The sequence below is a fragment of the Musca vetustissima genome, unplaced genomic scaffold, assembly GCF_032173495.1.
Source record: "Musca vetustissima isolate MV318-11 ecotype Yass unplaced genomic scaffold, APGP_CSIRO_Mvet_v1 utg3682, whole genome shotgun sequence".
Classification (NCBI taxonomy): Eukaryota; Metazoa; Arthropoda; class Insecta; order Diptera; family Muscidae; genus Musca; species Musca vetustissima.
In genome coordinates, this window is record NW_026879861.1 from 75,392 (window position 1) to 100,697 (window position 25,306).

The following is a 25,306-nucleotide window of genomic DNA, read 5'->3' on the forward strand; positions in this document are numbered from 1 at the left end:
ACATTTTTGTACTCTAAATTTACATTTACATTTTTTACCATTCACTATGGAACAATATTTAGTACAATTTTGTGCATATCGGTCTATTTGTAATAGTTAAGCTACATACTAAATTTCAGATCTCAATCTATGACTTTTCCATGATAAGTTAATATTTTGTACCATTTAAGTACAAATTTCAAAAATATATTAATATATAGCATAGTATTTGTAATAATTAAATCTATGTGCCGTGTTTCAGATTTCAATTCCTATCGGTTCCATTATACTACAGTATTTAGTACTAATTCCAAAAAGTTATGCTTAGAGTAAGCTACATACAAAATTACAGATTTCTATTTCTACCAGTTACATTGTATTTACATATTTAGTACTTTTTATCGCAACTTTAGTGCTAAATTAAAAAAAAAATGGCATAGTATTCTATTTGTAATAGTTAAAGCTATATGTGAAATTTCAGAACTTTTTAATATATTCTAGTATTAATTTAAAAAAAAAATATGTTTGCCCATAATTCTACTTGTAATAGCTTAAGTTACATACCAAATTTCAGATATCTATCCCTACCTGTTTCATCGTAGTATAATATTTAGTACTAATTTGCAAAATTTGTTCACATCCTGTTTTTTTATAAATGACAAAGCTGCATACCAAATTTTAGAGTTGTAGTTCCAACCGTTCTGGCGTAATACAGTTTTTAGTACTATTTAGTACCATATTTGTTCTAATTTCCAAAAAATATTTTTGTACATCATTTTATTTTTAATGACTTAAGCTACATACCAAATTTCAGACATCTATCTCTACATTTTCCATCGTAGTATAATATTTAGTACATTTTACCTTTAGTACTAATTTCCATAACTTGTTCACAAATTCTGATTTGCTAATCACTGACAAAGCTGAATACCAAATTTCAGAGTTCTACTTCCAACCGTTCCGGAGTAATACAGTTTTAGTACTTTTTAGTACCTTTTAGTACTAATGTCCAAAAAATATGTTTGCACAGTATTCTCTTTGTAATGGCTTAAGCTCCATACCAAGTTTCAGTTATGAATCTTCACCAATTCCATTCAAATACAATATTTAGTACTTTTTAGTACATCTAAGTACTAAATTCCAAATTTTTTTCACAAATTCTAGTCCGCTCGCCATAGACAAAGCTACGTGCCAAATTTCAAAGTTCTACATGTAACCGTTCCCGCGTAATACAGTTTTTAGTACTTTTTAGTACCTTTTAGTACGAATTTCCAAAAACCCCGCCTTATCACACGCCTACTCACCAAACCCCACCTACATGCCAAATTTCAAGCTTCTAGCCTTAGCCGTTTCGTCTGGGCGTTGATGATCAGTCAGTCACTTATAACGCAACTCTTTTATATATATAGATTAATATTTAACACTTCAACATACTGAAAAAACGCGAGTCACATAAAGAAAAGCTCCGCATTAAAGACAAAACATAACATTATAAAGGAACTGGAAAATACAACAACAATAATAGTAAAGGAGAACCGGGCGGGTAACTTTGTAGCAACAGTCATCTACCTTACCGCCCTGGTTATACACACATGAATCAAACCATCCAACCAACCGGCCAAACAGCCTTAATCTTCATTCATACATAACTTGGTAGGTATTCGTGCCTGCCTTCCTTCATTCATTCATTCTTTCTTCTTACCAGTCAGACAAACAGACCACCAGACACATTCAGCCATAAAGATATAGACAATTGGACATTCAGAAAGACAGACAGACAGTCAACCAACCATTGTAGAACGAACAAAATTGAAACAAAAAAAAATCTGCTTTAAATACCAAAGGAATTCACAAGGCGAATTGTTCTACTGGAGGCCAATGTATGTTGTTATGTGGTACACTCAAGGAAAAATGTTCGTACATCCTTGGAAAAGAAGAAAGATTGATTGTCTAGAATTTTTTGCTTATAGAAAAAAATTCGGAGGTCTAAGTCCATTAAAATAGAAAAAAGTCACGAGGTCTCATTGCATTGTATCGTATAGCAAAAACATTCATATAAAAAAATCGGTGGCCTTTGTTAATAAGACTATTTTATTCGTATAGAAAAAAAATCGGAGAGGCCTCATGCCTTTTTTTCGTAAAAAATCGAAGAGGCCTCAGTTAATGAGACAATTTTTTCGTATTGGAAAAATCGCAGAGGCCTCAGATCATGAGGCCATATTTTATAGAAAAAATTGCCAAGGCCTCAGTTCATGAGACCCTTTTTTTGTATAGAAAATTGCATAGGTCTCGGTTCATGAGGCCATTTTTTCGTATAGAATAAAAGTCGCAGAAGCCTCTGTTCATAAGGCCATCATTTTTTTTTTTTTTTTTTTGTATATAAAAATATAGGTTACTCAGTTCATGGGCGATTTTTTTCGAGTAGAAAACAACCAGGAGGCCTCAGTCAATGAGGCCATTTTTTTCGTATTGAAAAATATTGGAGAGACCTCAGTTTATGAATCCATTTTTTCGTATAGAAAAAAATCGCAGAGAACTCAGTTTATGGGCCATTTTTTCGTATAGAATAAAATCGGAAAGTCTCACTTATTCCTGTAGTTTTCTCTTGAGCGTAATGGCGCCTCATTGGACCTCATATTGTGCCCTGTTTTTGTTGTTGTTTGGGGAAATGCTGTTTTGTTGTTTCAACTGTTGTCTTAAACATAAAGCACTGACCTAAGTCATTGCAACCGTACCAACCGTACCCTTCACCATCACCACAAAATACTTGGACAAATTTGCCCAGCAACATCTGCCACCAACCAACCGTTCGACCAGCCTGCTATCCAACCAATAACGTCAAGTGTTTGGCAAATTGAAAGTGGAGCCAACCATTATTATGTTCGCTGTGATTAGTGTCAAACATTCATTGATTTTTTCCGTTTTGGAATTCCGCACAGTGGCACAAGGCCGTTTAATGACCACCATCGCCATCACCGTTTCACTATCTGACTTTCCTCCATTTCTTCAACGCGCGCGTGTTGTTGTAGTGGGTCATCATGTATTCACCCAATTAGAAGCTTAATTTTTTTTATTGCCAACAAATGTGGAACAAAATCATTTGTCCAGCAACTGGACGGCTTGCCACCATCTCACTTGTGTTCAATTGGACCAGAGTCAGTCGGTCAGTTGTTTTAGGTCTTTTGCATCTATGGTCACAATCTCCTTTAACATGTTGTTGTCTTTTTTATTTAAGGGGACCCCCCCCCCCATTCTCGGGGTCAAAATTTTTGTTGATATAATTCGAATCTACACTGATTAAAGAATGTCTCTACAAAATTTCAAGTGAAAATCTCAAGAACTGTTGAAGATATAGCCGATTTATTGTGTCAGCATCAAGTGACGGCTGAAGGGATTCTCAAACTTTAAACGCGTTTTTCTCTAAACATTTTTTTGCGAATGGCGGGCACGATAACTCAAAAACTAATAATCCAATCGGTTCCAAATTTTGCAACGTTTCTCTGGGAGTGTATAGCTCTCGTATGAACTAGGATAAAGCCAATCGGTGAAGATCTTCCTTATTTTTTAACTTGGCTTTTGGTAAAAAATCCGCGATTTTTCAAAAATATTTTTTCAAAGGGCCACCATTTTCTTAATTTTAGAGCGAAGTCAATAATCCTAGTTCATACGAGAGTCAGACATGTACTCTTTCTAACACCGTTGGAATTTTCGGATTCCGATGTTCCAGTGAGGAGTTATCATGCCCGCCATCAAAAATAAGGACTTTTCTTTAATTACAAAAAACAACAACAAAACAATAACAAAATTTTTTTGTAAATTATTTTTCTTCTCTTTTAAATCTTCAATTATATATGTGCTAAGTTACAAACCTTAACAAGCATTGGTATTGATTTACCAGCCCATTGAAAATCTTGAAAAAATAAAATCGAGAATGGGGGGGTTCCCTTAATATATTTTAATTGTTGTTGTTGTTGTTTTAGTTTTGTCTATTGTTTTATTTGTTCATGTTTCGTATTACGAATTGTTGTAGTTAGTAATTCAACATGGTCTAGTTTTACATAATTTTCTAGGTACCATTTTTTCCCCGTTGCCGTATTTAATTTTAATTATTTTTGTTGTTGTTGCTGTTTTTGTGGGGGGTTTCGGTTTCTTGGGGTCTTTTTTGTTTTGTTGTTGTTGCTGTGTTATTGCATTCAAAGAATTTTAATTATTTATTACCAAATATGGAACAGTGGTGTGGCACTGGTAACCGAGTTTGCTGCATACACAAACACTGTTCACATGTCTTTCGTATGGGATATTTCATGCGATTAAAGGAATCTATATCGAAGGAATCATATCGAAATACAGTCGATGATGACGGTATCCGAAAAAAAGGTTTGCTCTTTATTTGACATCAATATTACGACTTCCGCTTATATCGTCAAATTTCGCCGGTCCCTTGATATAAGCCATTTTTATTGTAAAGCTATTTCACCTCCTTCTACGAGTTTCGGTTTCATTATACCTGAATATTTCGTTCATAATAATGAAAACGTAGACAATAATTGAATATTTTTTACAATGTATCTCCCCAGCTTAATCGTTTATAACGACGTTCTAGGTATCGACGAAAATCGAGTCCTTTTAAGCGATATCAAATAAAGGACAGAACTTTTCTCGCAAACCCAATATAATTATAATCGATTTATACTGTTTTTATTCGCTAACACCAATTGCTGTCCGTCCGCCTGTCTGTATTGAAATCACAATTGCGCTCGAAATATTTTATATACAGCTATGAAATTTTACACACACATTGCTACTACCACTACTCGGCCCACCGTTTTCAACCGAATTGACTGTAATTTGGTATTTTGGGTCCCCCAACTACGAAGCAAATCTTCCTTTTTCAATATTGGCCAACTTTTTTTTGGATTGGTCCCATATAACTGTAGCTCCAAAATGTCGATTTTTCGGTGGAGTTTGGTCATGTTTTTCAAACGAAATGAGCAGTAAATCTTCCTTCCAAAAATACTCAATATATATCCCCTTCTTAGGATGGAGCCCCTATTGTGCCACCTTCCAAATTCAGCTGTTTTAGGAAGCTTCGCAGTTTTTAATCGAATTGGCTGTAGTTTAATACTTTGCGACATTATTTGTTAACAAATCTTTCTACCAAGTATTGTTCACAAATATTATTTTTTAAGACCAACAGAAGGCCTGGATTTATTAAAGAATATTTTTCAAGGGCCAACTGAGGCGTGGATTTATTAAAGAATATTTTTCAAGGGCCAACTGAGGCGTGAATTTATTAAAGAATATTTTTTTCAAGGATCAACAAAAGTCGTGAAGAGTATTCTTCATTAAAGAATATTTTTTTCAAGAACCATGAATGCGTGCATTTCTTAAAGAATATTTTGTTCAAGGCGAAACGGGCATGTATTTCATTTTGAACCAAATGTCATAAGTATTCAAAATCGTGCTAAATATGTTAGCATTTCAAATAACTCACAATAGTAGGGTTGTTATGGGAGGACAACCGTAAAAACTATTAAAATTAATAATAGTTTGTATGTTCGCTGTTTGATGGCGCTGTATATAATGTAATGTAGATGCACATCGAAGACACAAACCGTTAATTGACAATGTCGATAACACTGTTTGGTGAAGTGTAACCCTGTAATTGATGATGCAAAGATACCGAGTTATGGTCTGTGTCTTGTGTAGCTTAGACGTACATATTTGTGAATTGTTCTGCATACAAGGGTAGCCCCCAATAACCATATAAATTCGGAATTTTAAAGGTTCTGGCGACGTTTTTCAATACAATTGACTGTAATTTCAAATTTTGGTTTCTAATTTTGCAACAAATATGCTTAACAAAAATTATCAATATTGGTCTACTTTTTAGGTTAGAATCCATATAATGGTACCTCCGAAATGTGGGTATTTAGGAGAGCTTGGACACATTACACAATTTTGCTGTAATTTTATATTTTTAGTTATCATAGGGTGTCTAATCTTCCTAGCAAAAATTATTAATATTTCAATATTTTGGGGGTTTTGGCGACATTTTTATTGGAAATGGTTGTAATATAGTATTTTGGGATTGTAAATGGGTTAGAAAATGTGGAAATCTTCCAAAAAGTTTCCCATAGACAAGTTCTGGATTGTGAAGATATATTGAAACTACACATTATAATGAAGTGTATAAAAGGTTCGGTTCGGCTAAAATTAAAGATTGTTTTAATAGAAAAAATTATCTTTAGGGTCAGGTGTTCATGCATTATCGAATGTGTACTGGCAGAACATACGACAACCGTTTTTGGGCGACTTTTCAGTTTTTCACAGTGCTATTAGGAGGATGGTACTCTATTATCATACTACGATTAAAGTCATCCGATGCACTCTTGTACTGATAATCTACATCGAATGTTGTGAAAAATGATCGCACAAAATATTTACGAATTATATCCATTTTGTGAAAGGTTGAAGTAATGTAAAGAGCACAACACATAGTAGTACGCCATACCGTACGGTAGTATGTTTATGCTAAAAAATTCAGACTTTCCAATGGCATGAAAACTATTCGCTTGGAAATTTCTACGACTTCAATGCAATTTTTTCGGCAAGACCCTGTAAATAACACAACACATGGTCGTACGTCAAATCGCACTGAGTATGTTTTTACTGCAAAATTAATGTGGCCAAGATCAGAACTATATATAACCAGTGAGCGGAGCAGTATAGTCGGACGGGGCCGACCATACGATACCCTACACAACTACCACGGAACTCTAACTTTCTGCGGATGTGTATTCCGAGCTTGGGCAATATTTCGTGATATTTCCTCTCTCTAGCCCGATTAGAGGTCAACAGCACCTCTTTCTTACACTGACATATCTTCCGAATATCACTCATATTCAATACAGCGCTTCTAGTTAATACTCCAGATTCCCTTCACCGTGGGTTGTGTTGTGATTTTTGACTTATTATTGGTATGGACTCGAAAAAACACAAAAAAAAAATAAGTATTCGGTCCACTTCATCCCAAAAATATAATCTGACCATCACCTTGACCTGCGTTGTCCTTGACCATAACTGGAATCTCATTGAAAATTTCAAAGCGATCAGCGCTATATTTCCGCTCTCTACTGTGGTAATGGGTTACTAAATAATATCTGAATACGTAAGCACTATATTTACGTGTAAGTCCCACACCCGAGTACGTACGACAATATAATTGGAATCAATTTAAAGGTCAACCACTCCTCTTGGATATACTATCAACTTCTCGGGTCTATGTCATTCAGGGGTAAATATATACACCATAGATTACAAATTTTGTAATTTTTCACACAAAAGTCAGGGTCCATTTGGCCCGCTAAATATTGACCGATCTTTATCAAAACAATCATGCTTATTCTTTGGCCCGATTCCCTTCTCCATGTAAAATTTCGCGATGTTCGGACCATAATTGCGGCCACAAAAATTAAGTATTTGGTCCATTTCATCCCCTAAATACTAACCCATCTTTACCAAAAACAATAGGGGTCTTCATTGGCCAGAACCCATACTACATGGAAAATTTCATGAAGATTGGTCCATAACTGTGGCCTGTATCGTATTTACAAATTATAATGGACAGACGGACGGACGGACACACATGTCTAGATCGACTCAGCTAGTCGAGATATTACGATCGGTATACTTAAAGGTGGATCTAGGACAAATATTTCGCGGCGTTACAAATTTTTGGGGCTGCACAAAGCTATAATACCCGGACAACATAGTTGTGTAGGGTATAAAAAGTGCAGACTTTCCAATGTCATAAAAACTATTCGCAGGAAAATGTCTACGATTTCAATCCATTTTTTTTTTTTTTTTTTTTTGCAAGTTGCCGCGACCATAGCCAAAGTAGCTGACAAAAGGAATGTTGAATGGTCGTGTGAATTACACTTGATGCGGTATTCTTTTTTTTTTTTTTTTTTTGTGTGCAGCAACAACCACCTTCCATTTAAAGATATTACATAACAAATTGTCATCTTAACTGTGGCAATATTTTCCTTGAAAGAGGTAGATCATAGACAAGGGGAAACGTTTTGTGGCCAACAAAGGATTTCTTTACAACAATCACTTGTTGTTGTTATTGCTGCTGTTAAAGGCCAAGTTGAGAGATGAAAGAATAAAGATGGAAAATAGAAATTATGTGGGAAATATTGAAATCTTGAATTGGTTATTTGAAGAATACTTAGGAAAAATCAATGATTGATTATAGGAATAAGCGAAAGAAGAGTTAGGAGGACAAACATTTCAAATATGCATCATGTTTGAAAAAGGGGAATATCAGTCCACTCATTCTGGTATCTCCCCTCAAAATGATCACCATTTAGGTGAAATTAATTTTATATTATCATTCGAACGGAATATACGCTTCAAAATTGTGTACAACATAATATTTTAACTAATCCTTTACAATGTTGGAAAATGTTTCCACTTCTTCTGGTACCTCCCCAATAAAGGGTCAATATTTTGAAAACTTGTAAATCTCATATTAAGCGAACGGAATATCCTAATTTTACCACAACTTTGAACATTGTAATGTTTTTGTCAAGCCTAGATCAGGTTGAAAGATGAGGCCCATCGTCCACTCATCGGCTACAGAAGAAGTGGAACGGTAAGTCCCATCTTCAAACCTTCTATGAGTTTGGATAAAGTATTAAGTTGTGCAAATTTTGGTTTAAAGCGGATGATCTGTTCGCATGATATTATAAAATTCATTTTCAGCACAATTTTGATTAATTTGTGTGGGAGGTAGTGGACCGATTTTCCTCATCTTTAAACTTAATCTGAGTTTGACAAAATTATACGATACAAATAGTATTGATAATATCGGACATTCTATTCGCCTAATATTGGATTTAAAAATATTGAAATTTTTGATCCTTTGTGGGGAAGGTACCAGAAGGTACCTTCCGTACACACAAGCAGACAGACACAGAGAAGGACGGACATTTGCAAATAAACTCAAAATTATGTAAAACGGATTTGGTCCCAAGGAACATACGGCCGATATTTCGATTAGGCTCATTTTTGGCCTAGCAATGCGTATATGCCCTCATTAGCAATAAAGCTAAGGTTTTATACCCAATTTATTGACGCTAACCTGGTGGCAAGAACTATATAATAGAATATAATAGTCAGGATAAAATAAACGGAGGGAATGGGTTATTATATGGGGACCATATATTTGACCTATATTAAATATTTTCAGTCAGGGATTTCTTAATTCTTCTAGAACCCGGAAATAACAAATTACACCGACTTTAGTTTAAAAACGGGCCTAAGACCTGCAAATGTCCTAATCATGTAAGCAAGGATATAACAATTTGTTTCCAGGTCTCTCTCCTATTGAGGACCCAAAATGTAAAATGGGCGGGAGCTGTATTGACATTTTCTATGAGGGCTATATAAAATGTACCATAGTTGACCTCAAAACTTAAAATGTAAAAAAAAAACAAAATATCCTTTTTCTAATTGTGGAATGTATACAAAATTTCTTAATCGAAATACAGTAGAATCTCAAAAAAATTAACCCTTCAAAACATCATCAACATTAAACATAATTCTAAAATTAGACTAATGCTGGAAGATTATAATTAGTGTGATTCTACAATTCAGTCTGACAATAACATTAGCATAGACTAGCATAGCAAATGTAGGAAATATTTAAACATGAATTAACATATTATCTTATTTTCACAGCAAACTGCATATGTCAGAAAAAACAATCCACACATTAATATCGACCATAAATTACATTTGAGTACCATTTAGTGCCACATTTCATGATTCGAGCTCTAATGGTTCACACAAAGCCAAATTTTCCATTTAGCATACATTATTTCCATAAGTACCCTCTTCAACCATCCAACAAAACTTCATGCATACCCCGATCCTACCTACACCCCCACAATGATTCCAAATTTAAATTTCAGGATTCCAACTCTATAGATTCACCCACAATTTAAATTGTACACAATTGTACAAATTTAGTACACAGTAGTATTAATTACAAAACTTCCTACATACCCCAATCCTACACCTCCACAGTAATTCTAAAAGAAAATTTCATGATTTCAACTCTATCGCTTCACTCACAATTCAAATTGTACCAAATTTAGTACACATTAGTACGAATTTCTAAAACTCTTTTCATATTTCAATCTTACACCTCCACAGTGATCCTAAATCAAAATTTCATGATTTCAACTCTATCGCTTCACTCACAATTTAAATTGTACCAAATTTAGTACACGAATCCACCTCCACAGTGATTCTGACTCCAATTTTCATGATTCTAGCTTTATTGGTTCACCTAAAATTCAAATTATACCAAATTTAGTACCATAAGTATTAATTTGTTAAACTGAATCCTGACCCTAATCCTACATCCCAACAATGATCCTAACACCAAATTTCATTGTTGCAGCTCTATCGGTTCATCCAAATCCAAATTATACCAATTATAGTACGATTTAGTACTTTTCATACACATAGGTAAAATTTTTCCAAAACTACGTACATATCCTACTCCTACACTCCGACGGTAATGTTTCTTTCAATTTTCAGGATTCCAGCTCGATTTGTACCTTCAAAAAATAAATTGTACCAAATATAGTACTATATAGTATTTTTCGTACTCATGAGTACACGCTTTCCAAACTCTCAACCTACTTCTCAACCTTAATCAGCCGTTTCGTCTGGGCGTTGATGAATCGTTAAATCAGTCAGTCAATCACTTTACTCTTTTATTAGTATAGATTAAATTTGTACCAAATATAGTACCATATAGTACTTTTCGTACACATGAGTACACGCTTTCAAAACCATCTCCTTATATAGACTCTACATCTCAACCCTATTTAGCATTCCACATTTCAAATTTTTAGCTCTATCCATTCACATGCTACGAAATTGTACCAAATTAAGTACATTTGAGTACTTTTCGGATAGTTATAGTTCGAATTTCCAAAAACCTTTTGCTACACCTATCCTACACTCCATCAGTGACTCTCAATCCAAATTTCAGAGTTATAGCTCTACCGGTACGCCAAATACAAATGGAATCACATTTAGTACTTTTTAGTACTTTTCGCACCGTTCTAGTACGAATTTCCAAAAACCCAGCCTTATCTGAGACCTTTGAACCAAGAATGATTCTCACCTAAAATTTCAAGATTCTAGCTTCAGCCGTTTCGTCTGGGCGTTGATGAATCGTTAAATCAGTCAGTTAGTCAATCACTTTACTCTTTTATTAGTATAGATTAAATTTGTACCAAATATAGTACCATATAGTACTTTTCGTACACATGAGTACACGCTTTCAAAACCATCTCCTTAAATAGACTCTACATCTCAACCCTAATTCGCATTCCACATTTCAAGTGTTTAGCTCTATCCATTCACATGCTACGAATTTGTACCAAATTAAGTACAGTTGAGTACTTTTCGGATAGTTATACTTCGAATTTCCAAAAACCCTTTGCTACACCTATCCTACACTCCATCAGTGACCACCAATCCAAATTTCAGAGTTACAGCTCTACCGGTTCGCCAAATACAAATGGTAACACATTTAGTACTTTTCGTACCGTTCTACAACGAATTTCCAAAAACCCAGCATTATCTGTCACCTTTGGACCACGGGTGACCCTCACCCAAAATTTTAAGATTCTAGCTTCAGTCTGGGCGTTGATGAATCGTTAAATCAGTCAGTCAATCACTTTACTCTTTTATTAGTATAGACATTTCACATTTCTAGGCACCACTCTCGGGCTTGTCGTCTTTAAATTTATTTACAAACATGAAAATAACATTCGAATAGAAAACATTTAACTGCATCGTCCTTCGTTGCCAATGAGCTAATATTTCCATACACAAAACAACTGAACAAACATCAGAATTAGTTATAAATTGTTGATAGCTAAAATTCAGTGAAAACAACAACAAAATATATCGATTCGATTTTCCCCCTGCAACGGTTTACGTTATTACTGTTTTGTTTTTATTGTTGTTGCCTTGTGATAATTATATAGAAGAAGGCGAAGACGAGGAATTGAGATCAATTTTCAATTTATTAGTGGTTGTTGTTGTTTTGTTTTCATTACTCGTCATTTGCTATTGTTACTGGATTCGCAGCAATCATTATTGTCGTTGTTGTTGTTTTTGCTGTTGTGGAAATGCAGGTTTTCCATCTGTTCCCCTACTCCTAACGGTCATAATTTTTTTCAAAGTGTGGGGAACGGCAGGAAACTGTTGCTATTTTGTTTTGTTGTGTTCCAGATAAAGTTTTCACTCGTTTTTTTCTATTTCTCTCATTTTTTTTTTTTGCAATTATATAAAGTAAAAGTTTTCTAGTTGGCTCTTATTTTGATTGGCTGGCAACAGCAACAACAACAACGAGAGTAGCAGATACTAATGTTTGTAACTATTATAATAGGTCATTAAAGTTACGTGAAATTTCTTGCAGAGCCTGGACTATTTTCGCTTCGATTTTTATGCTTTTTATGGTTTGCTGTATAGCTTCTTTTTTTGTAGGTCATGATTTGAAGAATGTTTTTGGTGTCCTTTAAGTTAGCAAGTTGTATTTTTAATTGAATATAATGTTATATATGGGGGCAAAATAAAGTTTATCACCAGATAAGTACAGGGTTATCCATTTTGTGGTTTGAAAAGTATTTTTTTAAACACATAAACCAGTAAGGATGGTAGTAAAGTCGGACGGGGCCGACTATATGATACCCTTCATCACTATGGGTATATTAAACATCTGATGATATTTATCTAAATGTGGATCTACCTAGATCTATCCATAAACATATCATTCGTTTGTTACAATGGGACAAAAGTATGTAAATCAACTTCAAACAGATATAAATAGGTCATCCGTTGGACTATGCCTGTACTTCTAGAAAACGTAACAATTCAATGCTCAATTTTGTACGTTGTGCAAAATTTGATATCAGTCTGACTTAAAATCGGGCGAAAATATATATATGGAAGCTATATCCAAGTATGAAGCGATTTCAACAAAACTTGTCACTGGTTAGGTTAAATTAATTTCAATTATACTAATTTCAGTTCCTACCAGCCTATTGGTTCCTTGGTGCATCAATTACTTAAAATCAATCTATAATAAAAGGGAGCTATATCTAAATTTCAACCGATTTTCACGAAACTTGGCACCCATAATTCTGGACTAAATTTACATTAAATCGGACGAAAATATATATGGGAGCTATATCTAAACCTTGACCGATTTTCTCGAAACTTGACCGACATCACTCTAGGCTCGATTCAGTACGTTATGCCAAAGTTCGTGCAAATCGAAGGATATATAGGGACTTTGGTGCACCATTTACATGAAATCGGACGAAACTATATATGGGAGCTATATCTAAATCTGGACCGATTTTTTCGAAACTTGGCAGACATCACTCTAGGCTCGATTCAGTACGTTATGCCAAATTTGGTGCAAATGAAATCGGACGCAGCTATATATGGGAGCTATATCTAAATCTGGACCGATTATCTCGAAACTTGGTAGACATCACTCTAGGCTCAATTCAGTACGTTATGCCAAATTTGGTGCAAATCGAAAGATATATATGGACTTTATTGCACCATTTACATGAAATCGGACGAAACTATATATGGGAGCTATATCTAAATCTGGACCGATTTTCTCGAAAATTGGCAGACATCACTCTAGGCTCAATTCAGTACGCTGTGCCAAATTTGGTGCAAATGAAATCGGACGCAGCTATATATGGGAGCTATATCTAAATCTGGACCGATTATCTCGAAACTTGGTAGACATCACTCTAGGCTCAATTCAGTACGTTATGCCAAATTTGGTGCAAATCGAAAGATATATATGGACTTTATTGCACCATTTACATGAAATCGGACGAAACTATATATGGGAGCTATATCTAAGTCTGGACCGATTTTCTCGAAACTTGGCAGACATCACTCTAGGCTCAATTCAGTACGTTGTGCCAAATTTGGTGCAAATCTAAAAATATATAGGGTCTTTGGTGCACCATTTACCTTAAATCGGACGAAAATATATATGGGAGCTATATCTAAATCTGAACCGATTTTTCCCAATTTCAATAGGGTTCGTCCTTGGACCAAACAAATGAGCTGTGCCAAATTTCATCCAAATCGGATTATAAATGCGACCTGTACTTTGTTTACAATTTAACATCAACAGACGGACGGACATGCATAAATCGACTCAGAAAGTGATTCTATGCATATTCTGAAAAGGATCTATGGGTCTATCTCGTTTCCTTTTGCCTGTTACAAACATATGCACAAAGACATAATACCCTGTACCACAGTGTGGTGAAGGGTATAAAAATAAGTTTCCATGATATATATTATTTAAGGGAACACCCCCCCCCCCCCCTTCACGATTTTAACTTTTTCAAGATTTTCAATGGGCTGGTAAATCAATATCAATGCTTGTTGAGGTTTGTAACTTTGCACATATATTATTGAAGATTTAAAAGAGAAGAAAAATAATTTATAAAAAATTTTTGTTATTGTTTTGTTGTTGTTTTTTTGTAATTAAAGAAAAGTCCTTATTTTTGATGGCGGGCATGATAACTCCTCACTGGAACATCGGAATCCGAAAATTCCAACGGTGTTAGAAAGAGTACATGTCTGGCTCTCGTATGAACTAGGATTATTGACTTCGTTCTAAAATTAACAAAATGGTGGACCTTTGAAAAAATATTTTTGGAAAATCGCCGATTTTTTACCAAAAACCAAGTTAAAAAATAAGGAAGATCTTCACCGATTGGCTTTATCCTAGTTCATACGAGAGCTATACACTCCCAGAGAAACGTTGCAAAATTTGGAACCGATTGGATTATTAGTTTTTGAGTTATCGTGCCCGCCATTCGCAAAAAAATATTTAGAGAAAAACGCGTTTAAAGTTTGAGAAGCCCTTCAGCCGTCACTTGATGCTGACACAATAAATCGGATATATCTTCAAGAGTTCTTGAGATTTTCACATGAAATTTTGTAGGGACATTCTTTAATCAGTGTATATCAACAACAATTTTGACCCCGAGAATGGAGGGGGGTCCCCTTAAGTAGTCGACTGGCACCACCGTAGTCCGTGGTCACATTTGTTGTCCTTCTGGAAAGATATGGCAGGAGTAGGGGTGAGGCGAACCTGCGAACAAATAGCTGGGAGAGAGAATTCACTTTTCGACGGCAGAAATGTGCCTCATCGAAATAATGGATTTAAACCCCATGTTTCTTTGGACCAAATCCGTTCGTTCGTCCTCGACCCCATTAAAATACCGTGTATGTAATCAACAAAAGGATATCAGAAAATTGCAAATTTCATCCTGATATCGTTACATCAATATGGTAAATCAATAAAGTAAATCAACCATGGACATAGATTACCGAACATAAAAATCACTCTTTTTCACTTTTTTTTTTATTTTTGGCTGAACTTTCTTTCGATTTAGTTCCGCTCTTGCTTTTCTATTTGGCTCGTGTAATCAAAACTTAATGAAAATGGATATTTTTAATCTTTTAAGTTTATATACACATATATATAATAAACACACAAATAGTATGAGTATGATTGAGTGTATTTTATAAATAAAATGAAAGTAAAATTGTATACAACACAACAACAACTACAACAAATATACAGTGGTGGTCACAGAATTAAAACATTTACTGTGGTAAACATATATTGATCAGCCCTCAATTCGTTTGAAGTATTTTTGAAAATTTTTTAATTCAGAACACTTCGATATACTGCACTTAAGAGATTTAGTGTGAAAATAGAAAATTTTTGCATGCAATTTTTCCATAAATAACGGTTTTTATGAAAACACATCGACTTTGAAGTGGCCAAATAATTAAAACATTGTGTGGGATTTTTTAGTTTACTGCATTTTTTGAAAATATTTTTAGAAAATCTCTTTAATTTAGTTAAATTTTGTGAACTAAGCACCGATAAAATCATTTACAGATAAAAATTGTTGAAAAAATCTCTAAAATCTATCAAAATTGCCAACAATTTGTACAGTACACCTTACGTTCAGAAAATCGCCCTAATTATAGAAAATAAAGGTCCGAATGCACCAGAAATTGCTAGAATTAGTAGAAAACATTAAATAATTCTCAAATTAAAGAAATATTTGAAATAAAAACTCAAAAAATTGGAATTAACCTAAAGGAACGATTCAATTTCAATAGCCTTTACTGAAGAAGGCCGGAATATTTTTGCAGTATGTGAGAAAAAATCGATTGATATTGTTATTTATTATATCAAATCGACTGTTCGAGTAGTACAGAATATATTTTATCAAAAAATATATCTGTCAGAACATAACGAACAGAGATCAACGCCTAGGTTGACGAGTAAAAGTTTCTGGCACACAGCAGCATGTTTGATGGTCAACTCTTGACCCTTAAAATCTATTGAACATGACAATATTTTTCCAAAATAATATTTTTTGAATCGAATAACTTCCACTTAATCTATTTTAATATCAAGGAAGTAAAAATTTTACAGTTTGAAAAATATTTGAAGTCTTGTGTTGAACATGAAAAATGCTGCTGTATGCCAGAAACTTTTACTCGTCAACCTAGGCGTTGATCTCTGTTCGTTATGTTCTGACATTCCGGCCTTCTTCTTTGAAGTCTTGTGTTGAACATGAAAAATGCTGCTGTATGCCAGAAACTTTTACTCGTCAACCTAGGCGTTGATCTCTGTTCGTTATGTTCTGACATTCCGGCCTTCTTCAGTAAAGGCTATTGAAATTGAATCGTTTCTTTAGGTTAATTCCAATTTTTTGAGTTTTTATTTCAAATATTTCTTTAATTTGAGAATTATTTAATGTTTTCTACTAATTCTAGCAATTTCTGGTGCATTCGGACCTTTATTTTCTATAATTAGGGTGATTTTCTGAACGTAAGGTGTACTGTACAAATTGTTGGCAATTTTGATAGATTTTACAGATTTTTTCAACAATTTTTTTCTGTAAATGATTTTATCGGTGCAAAATTTAACTAAATTAAAGAGATTTTCTAAAAATATTTTCAAAAAATGCAGTAAAGTAAAAAATCCCACACAATGTTTTAATTATATGGCCACTTCAAAGTCGATGTATTTTCATAAAAACCGTTATTTATGGAAAATTTGCATGAAAAAATTTTCTATTTTCACACTAAATCTCTTAAGTGCAGTAAATCGAAGTGTTCTGAAATAAAAATTTTTCAAAAATACTTCAAACGAATTGAGGGCTGATCAATATATGTTTACCACAGTAAATGTTTTAATTCTGTGACCACCACTGTATATCAAACTTCTAATATAACATGTAAAAATGTATGTATGTCCAAAAAACTAACTCTGACACATAGAAAAAATACCAAAATTTCTTTTTGTATTATATGTCCAACTACCTGACTCACTGTCTGTCTGCATGTCTGTCGCATTGTCGGTTGTAATGCAGCCAAAATATTCAGGCTATCACTTTCAAAACAACATTTGTTGTTGTTGTTGATTTTCTTTTTTATATTTCAAATAAATAGATGCAACGCCAAAATAATAAAACGTATCCAGGTTCTATTCTATTTAGTTCAAAGGATATTCATGTTAATTTGCATTGCCCTAAACATACCCTACATCGCACCGCGCCGCCCATCCTAATTTTGCTTTTCATTTTTCCCATCAAACTACAACAGTAGCTGCAGCAGTAAAAAATGAAAAAGAAAAACTTGGCAATACAAATGTCACAATTGCCAAGCCGATTGTGGTCGCTACAACAACAGCTACAACAAATAAATATTCCAAACCGCAAAAACACAAGGAAAGAATGCAAAAAAACAACAAAAAACTTATTACCTTTTTAATGATGATAGTAAATTCAGGCTTCCCTTTCTTTGACTTGGCTGGCGATAGTGCCCTGCATTCAAGTCTCCACCGCCACCACCGCAATAAAGTTTTGTCTTTCAGAGGAGATCCGAACAGAGCAGCAGAGATTAAAAGCTGACTAGGACAAATAATATATATCTGTTGTTTGAAATTTATGCCACCGGCAATGAAGTGATTGTGGTTTGTTCCAAATACTCGCATGTAGATTGTCTCCGAAATATATGCTAAAACAAACAAACAAACACACACACACACATGTAACATATTCACAGCGGACACACAAAAGTGGGCATCATAATATTTAAATAATAGTGCTCCAAATACCATTAAATCACAAAACATTTACCTACATTAGTCTTGTCTTAATGGGGTGATAAGTGAGACGAAGGGGAGCAATAAGTAGATGGGCGGATTCATATTTCGCTAATTATAACAATACTGAACACAAGTAAATGAAAGAATGACGATGTAGTCTATTACATATTGACCTGCTGACCTGGTTTGTATGAGTGAGGCCAGGAGATATTCTATGGACAAATCCTCCTTTTAGTCTTCTATAGGGGAATACCTTATAGTCTTCTATGGAATAGTAACTAGTCTTATGTTGAAAAAGTCTTTCTTGTCTTCTATATAACTTACCTAGAATGGGACACTCCCCTTTATCTGCTGTTCATAGATTAAAAAAAAGATTACTATACTATAAGATCAACTGCCATATGGGAGGCATTTAGCAAAAAGGAGGTAGCCCACACAATAATACGAGTTAGGGATACGTAGTCGAGCGCAAAAGTCAACTTTAAGACTTTTCGATTTTTACCGTCGACCAAAAATTGACTTTTAGACTTTTCGATTTTTGCCTTTGTCAAACGTGTTCAAAATCAATTTTCGACTTTTACAGATTAATGCAAAATCGACTAAAAATTTAATTTTTTAATTAATTGTTGTCAACATATAAAACAAAGTTCTAGAATGTGTAATTTTTGAGCAATTTGGGCTTTGAGATTATTAACCAAGTATTTATGAAGAAGGTCGAAAATCGACTTTGCGATTTCCACAAAGATCAATAGTCGAATTCGATTTTTAGACTTTTCAATACAAAAAGTCGATTAATCGATTAGTTGAAAGTCGATTTACTTATTCCTACAAAGATGCAGAACTTTTAGTTTTTCACAAATGGGAACATAAGTCAACATTGTCGCACAAAAGCAGTATAGTCGGACGGGGCCGACCATATGATACCCTACACAACTTCCACGAAAAACTAACTTTCTGTGGATCTATATTCTGAGCTTGGGCAATATTTCGCGATTTTTGAACCATCTAGACAATCTAGAGGCCGACAATTATTACTAATGTTCAGTACAGCCCTTCTAATTACTTGTCCAGATCCCCTTCCCTTGTGTTGTGATCTTCTTATTCCCATTGGAGCCTATAGATCGACTCGAAAAAACACAAAAAATTAAGTTTCGGTCCACTTCATCACAATATAATTATGTGATCGTCACCGAAAATTGTAGGCGTTATCCTTGACCATAACTGGAACTTCATGGAACATTTTAAAGCGATCAGCGCTATATTTCCGCCCTCTAGTGTGGTAAAGGGTTACTAAATAAAATCTGAATACATAAGCACCTGAAAATATTTGAGTGTAACTCCCACATCTGTCCTTACACTCTATAGACTCTATGTCCTTACACTCTATAGAATACAAATTTTGTAATTTTTCACACAAAAGTCAGGGTCCATTTGACCCGCTAAATATTGACCGATCCTTATCAAAACAGGCATGCTTATTCTTTGGCCCGATCTCCTCCTCTATGTAAAAATTCGCGAAAAACCGATGAAAATTAAGTATTTGGTCCATTTCATCCCCTAAATATTAACCGATCTTTCCCAAAAACAATAGGGGTCTTCATTGGACAGAACCCATCCTACATGTAAAATTTCGTGAAGATTGGTCCATAACTGTGGCCTGTATCGTGTTTACAAAGTATAATGGACAGACCGATAGACGGACGGATGGACGGACGGACACACATGTCTAGATCGACTCAGCTACTCGAGATATGACGATCGGTATACTTAAAGGTGGGCCTGGACCAATATTTTGGCGGCGTTACAAACTCTTGGGGCTGCACAAAGCTATAATACCCTGACAACATAGTTGTGTAGGGTATAACAAGGATGCCCTCTGACATCCCTACTGTGCCGCATTGTACTGTATGATATATTGAATATATTCTATTCTCAGAATAGAGGCATAACATGTAGTGTCTCACGAAAGCTCGAGGACGTATACAATGAGGATGATATATATGAGGATGATATATCAAAAGTGCAGTCAAAAGTAGGAGACCTGGAGAGACTGGCTCGCAGTGTTGGACTTGAGATTAATATCAAGAAAACTAAGGGCATTAAAATAAAGGAAAAGCTATTGTATACGTCGACGTATGGAGAAGCTCACATATATCCAGGAAAACCAAGCTAAAAATATTCGAAGCCTTTATAAAGGTGATTATTTTATACGACTGTGAGTGAAAGGGTTAGTTATTCATAAGCAGATGCTTTAGGGTCATATGCATAATATTCTGGCCCAACACCATTAGTAACGCAGAACTCTGTGGAACCTAACAAATCAGGAACCTATATAAAATCAGTTTAAACATAAAAAATGGAAATAGTATGGCCACAGCTTTTAACAGTGCGCATTGCATAATCAGCATGGCGCATGAATGGAATTCAGAAGGATCACAAAATCGAGATCGACCAAGAAACACCAGGCGACTAACAATAACCCATGAACTGAGACAAAATAACCTTATGTGGGAAGATGCAAAAACAACGGCAATTGACCTACTAACATGACGAGGCTTAGTTATGCACCCAAGATATGTACTAGGAACAAAATAAGGTCTTCTATAGAAATTAAATTCTAGTCGCCTTTAGAAAAAAAATTGTGTGTGTGTAATAATGGCATATATACTTTACTACAAGTTTCTTTGGACCAAATCCGCTTAAGATATTGAAATCGATTTACAAATATCCGCCCGCCTGTCCTCAACAACATTCGGTTTGAACCAAATTTTACACAACCTAATGGTTTGGCCGACCCATTCAATGTTTAAAGATAGGGCTTATCTGTCTACTTCACCTCGTGCCTCCCCCGCAAAGGGTTAACATTTGGAAAAGTTATAAATCTCGTAAGAAGCGAACGATATATCCAATGTCATCCAAAATGTACACATTGTAATATTTTACCAGTCCTAGATCATGTTTGAAGATTTGAATCAATCGGCCCATGCCATCTGGTACCACTTTCCAAAATTTTTAATTTTGTTTAACATATAAACCTAATGTCAATCGAATTATTTTCCGATTTAATACAACCTTTCACATGGTAATAATTTTGACAAAACTTGATAAAGTCCAAACACGGAATTCATAGGTACATTTCTTCTGGTACTTCTGGAACATTTTAACAATTGTAATCTAAAATTAGAATTTTTTGTATTCAAAACAGAAAGAACTAGAATTTTTAAATATGAAAACCCTCTAACTTCTGTAGAGTACAATCTTGTGGTATTCTACTGTAGAAATCATTTTTGATATCTATGTTAGATGGCCTTGTAATTGTCTATAGTCTGATCTTCTTTTATAAAAAAAAAATGTAACCTTCTCTTTTAAAAGACGTTTTAACCTTCAACGAAAGAAGAAGATTGTCTTATTTGAAATAAGACCTTTTGATCTTTAGTGATCTATAGAAGGATATCTTTATACCATCTGGCCTTAGATTGTATATAACCTTTTGATGTTCTTTTGTAGAACAGGTCTGTCAGATCATTTCTTTTAGAAGAAGGACTTATTGTCTTTAAAAAAAAATGTCTTATTGTTTTCTATAGAAAAATATATTCCGCTCTTCGCTAGAAGATAACCTTCTTGTCGTCTGAGTAAGAAGAGTTTTTATTCTTCTGTGAAATAAGACCTTCTTTTCTTTTGAGGAAGCAGATCTTTTGGTTTTTTGTTTGGTCATGGAAGAACACATGTTAGTCCCCTATAGCTGGACATTTTTAGCTTTTCTATAGTTGAAGACCTTTTGATGTTCTTTTATAGAACACTTTCAGATCTTTTCTATTTCAAGAAGACCATAAGGAGGTCTAATATGTATAGAATACCTAAGGGAGGTCTTTTATGTATAGAAACCCTAAAGAAGAAGACATAAATGAAGTATTCTATATATATAGAAAACCTAAAAGAGATCTTCTATGTATGAAAGACCTAAAGGAGGGTTTCTGTGTATGAACCAAATTGGGGAAAGTCTTCTATGTATAGAAACGTGATATTCTATACACAGAAGATCTATATGACATCTCTTATGTTCAGAAGACTTATATAAATATAGGTCATATATGTCTTCTGAACACAGGTCTTCTTTATATAGAAATGGACATCATGTGAAGGAAGAAAAATAAGTCATTAGGTGCCAAGAAGGATGACCCATAAATTTTATATTTTAGCCGCTCAAAAAACAGATGTGTGAGAGCCCGCATTGTTCTGCTGCACAACGAGTCGTTTTCTCTTGTTCCCTTTTTGACCATCGAATCGGTAAACTTCAGGCAAACAAATTGTTCTGTACCAACCAGAATTGACTTCTTATGATCTGAAAAACTGGTAATGAGGCCAGAAGAAACAAGCTTCGAAGAATTTTTTCCACAAACAGCTGTCGTTTGTTTTTAATTTTGGAGTCACTGTAAACAACACAACACCTGGTCGTACGTACTGAAGGCGCCAGGAAACAGTGCTGCGTAGACCAGAAATATATACAGTGGCGAGCAGAAACGAGTACATGTTTGCATTTTGATCACTTTTTACGTCATAAAAATAAAACTAAAAAAGCTATTTCAAAAATGTTGGTTGCATTTTATTGGGTATTTTGTACTTAACAATAAAAACCTAAATTTAAAAATCTATCTCTTAAAAATAACTAAGAAAAAATAAAGAAAACGAAATCAACCCCAATGTACTCACTTTTGCACGTCAGCATTTTTTTTAATAATGTACAAAAAAGGAATGTAAAATCACGTTTTTTTAAATCTTTTTTTTGGTTTTCGTTAGTTTTTTTAAGAAAATGTATACGTTTTACATCATTTAAGTCCCGTTTACTAAAAAATTGTACTAAGTTTTGAACAAAAATCAAATAAATAACTAATAATAATAATTCAAGAAGAAATATATATAATAACCACTGAAGGGGACATTCGGAAAAATCTGTTCTACCCTGGAAATTGCAAAGGGACTTAAATTGTGTCAATTATTGGTCATGTGGGTACAAAAACGGTGTTCCGTTGTTCCCAAACCTCAAATTAGAGGTCGTACACCGCTTATAAGATGTGTGGACCCACGTCTAATGATAAGGGAAATGTAATTTGATAAGTTTTAATACCAAAATATGCTTCGTAAGTACTCGTCAAACCTGTTAGTCATTGAACGGCGTGAAGAGCGCTTCCCGACATTGGATATAGCAGCATTAAAAAAGGACTAAAAACCTGTATTATAGGAAAAAACTGCAAAATAAGGGTAAAGACTTTTCAACTAGACCAAAAGTTGAACTGTGGTCGACTGGAAACGTGTGATTGGGTCCGAGGAATCCAAATTCAACCGTTTTCAATCCGACGATAAGCATTATTGATGATGAAAGCTAATTCAAAGGCCCAATGTGAAGCACGGTTGAGGAATTGCCATGGTATGCGTAGGCTTTTACTTGTGGGTCCTGGACCGATGTTAAAAAATTGACAATATAATAATGAAAGAAGTCCATTTAGATCATTGTAGAGTCATGTCAGTCAGTTTAGGTAGCTAAGTACGCCTATTCTGTAGAAGAAGTTATTATGTGCAGGACGGTGATCAACGATATACGTCAAAATTCGTGAGAGAATATCTTCGTGAGCAAAATTTTGAATTAACACAGTGGTCAGCACAAAGTTTCAATATTAATCCGATAATTTGGGGCCAATCGCAAAGAGGGAGGTGGGACAGTACCAGTCAGCCTCTAACAATTTAGACGAACTTTGGTAGTGGATCTGAGGTGATTGGAAGAATAATTCCAATGAAATTGTACTAAAATTGGTTAAAAATATGTCAAATTGCATAAATGACACATTAAAAATATAAAACAACGGTATAATTAATAAAAATATTCAAATTCTGCAAATTGGTTCAAAAGTGCAAAAGTGAGTACATTGAAGTTGATTTACTTTTCTCTGTTTTTTTTCTTAGAAATTAAAGAGTTAAATTCTTTAACTTTAGGTTGATTTGTTAGGTACGAAATACGTTATAAAATACAACCAAAATTTTGGAATTTGCTTTTATATTTTTATTTTTATGACGTAAAAAGTGTCCAATGTACAAGCATGTACTCATTTCTGCTCGTCACTGTATAGAAACAGCCGAATAAGTGGAATTATATACAAGACTTATATACAGGTGCTCCGTGTGGCGACTGGTAAAAAGATGTAAACGTCAAATACTTGTATAAAATTTCATAATTTAATTTTGCATAGATTTCCGGAATCTCTATGGACCTCATCGTATGAACTATGAAAAATCCAATCGGTGAATATCTTGCCTATTTTCCAGCTTGGTTTTTGTGTTGAAAATAGGCGATATTCCAACAAATTATTATCCTAGATCTGCCATTTTGCTAATTTTCGAGTGAAGCCAATGCCATTTATTTTCTTCATTTTTAAATCTTCAAATACATGTATGCGAAGTTACAAGTCTTTAACATATTGTATGCTAATTTGCCAGTCGTTTAAACCTAGTTGAAATTTTAAATAGAAAATGGGAGGGTCTCTTTACACCCACTGGACAAATATAGTTGAAAACTTGTTGGTCTACTCCTATAATAAAAGAGAAAAGAGAAAACCTAATTGTCGAATTGTTTTTTCCTTTCGATTTAGACACCTCCAAAACATGAATTTTGCACGCTTCAACATTTCTTTTTGGTGATGACCATTGACCAGGACTTTGCGTTAAATTAGCCATCAGTTCCACATTTTGACTGTCACTGTTTAAGCATAAACGTATGGTTTAACGTACTACCATGTGTTGTGTTCTTTGCAGTGACATGAAAAATCAATTTCCAAAAAAAAAAAAAAAAAATAATTAACTTGAAAACATTTTGACCAGCCAGGCCCAAACTAGTGTTCAAAGACATACGGAAAAGGCTTTTTGATATCACTATAACGTTTATATGCCGATAGAATTACAAGCATAGAAATATTATCCAAAACCAACTTTCTCAATTACGTTGACAGATGAGTGTGGTTACCCACTCGCGGTTTGTTATGTCTGGCGTTGGATTTT

At 34.3% G+C, this 25,306-nt stretch overlaps 1 protein-coding gene across 1 annotated transcript in view; it reads left to right on the forward strand.

Moving 5' to 3' along the window:
- Nucleotides 1-25,306, forward strand: part of LOC133324982 (LIM and SH3 domain protein Lasp) — a gene marked incomplete at its 5' end in the record, with an annotated part of 77,102 nt that overhangs the window by 38,277 nt on the left and 13,519 nt on the right. The gene's annotated exons all lie outside the window — the stretch shown is intronic.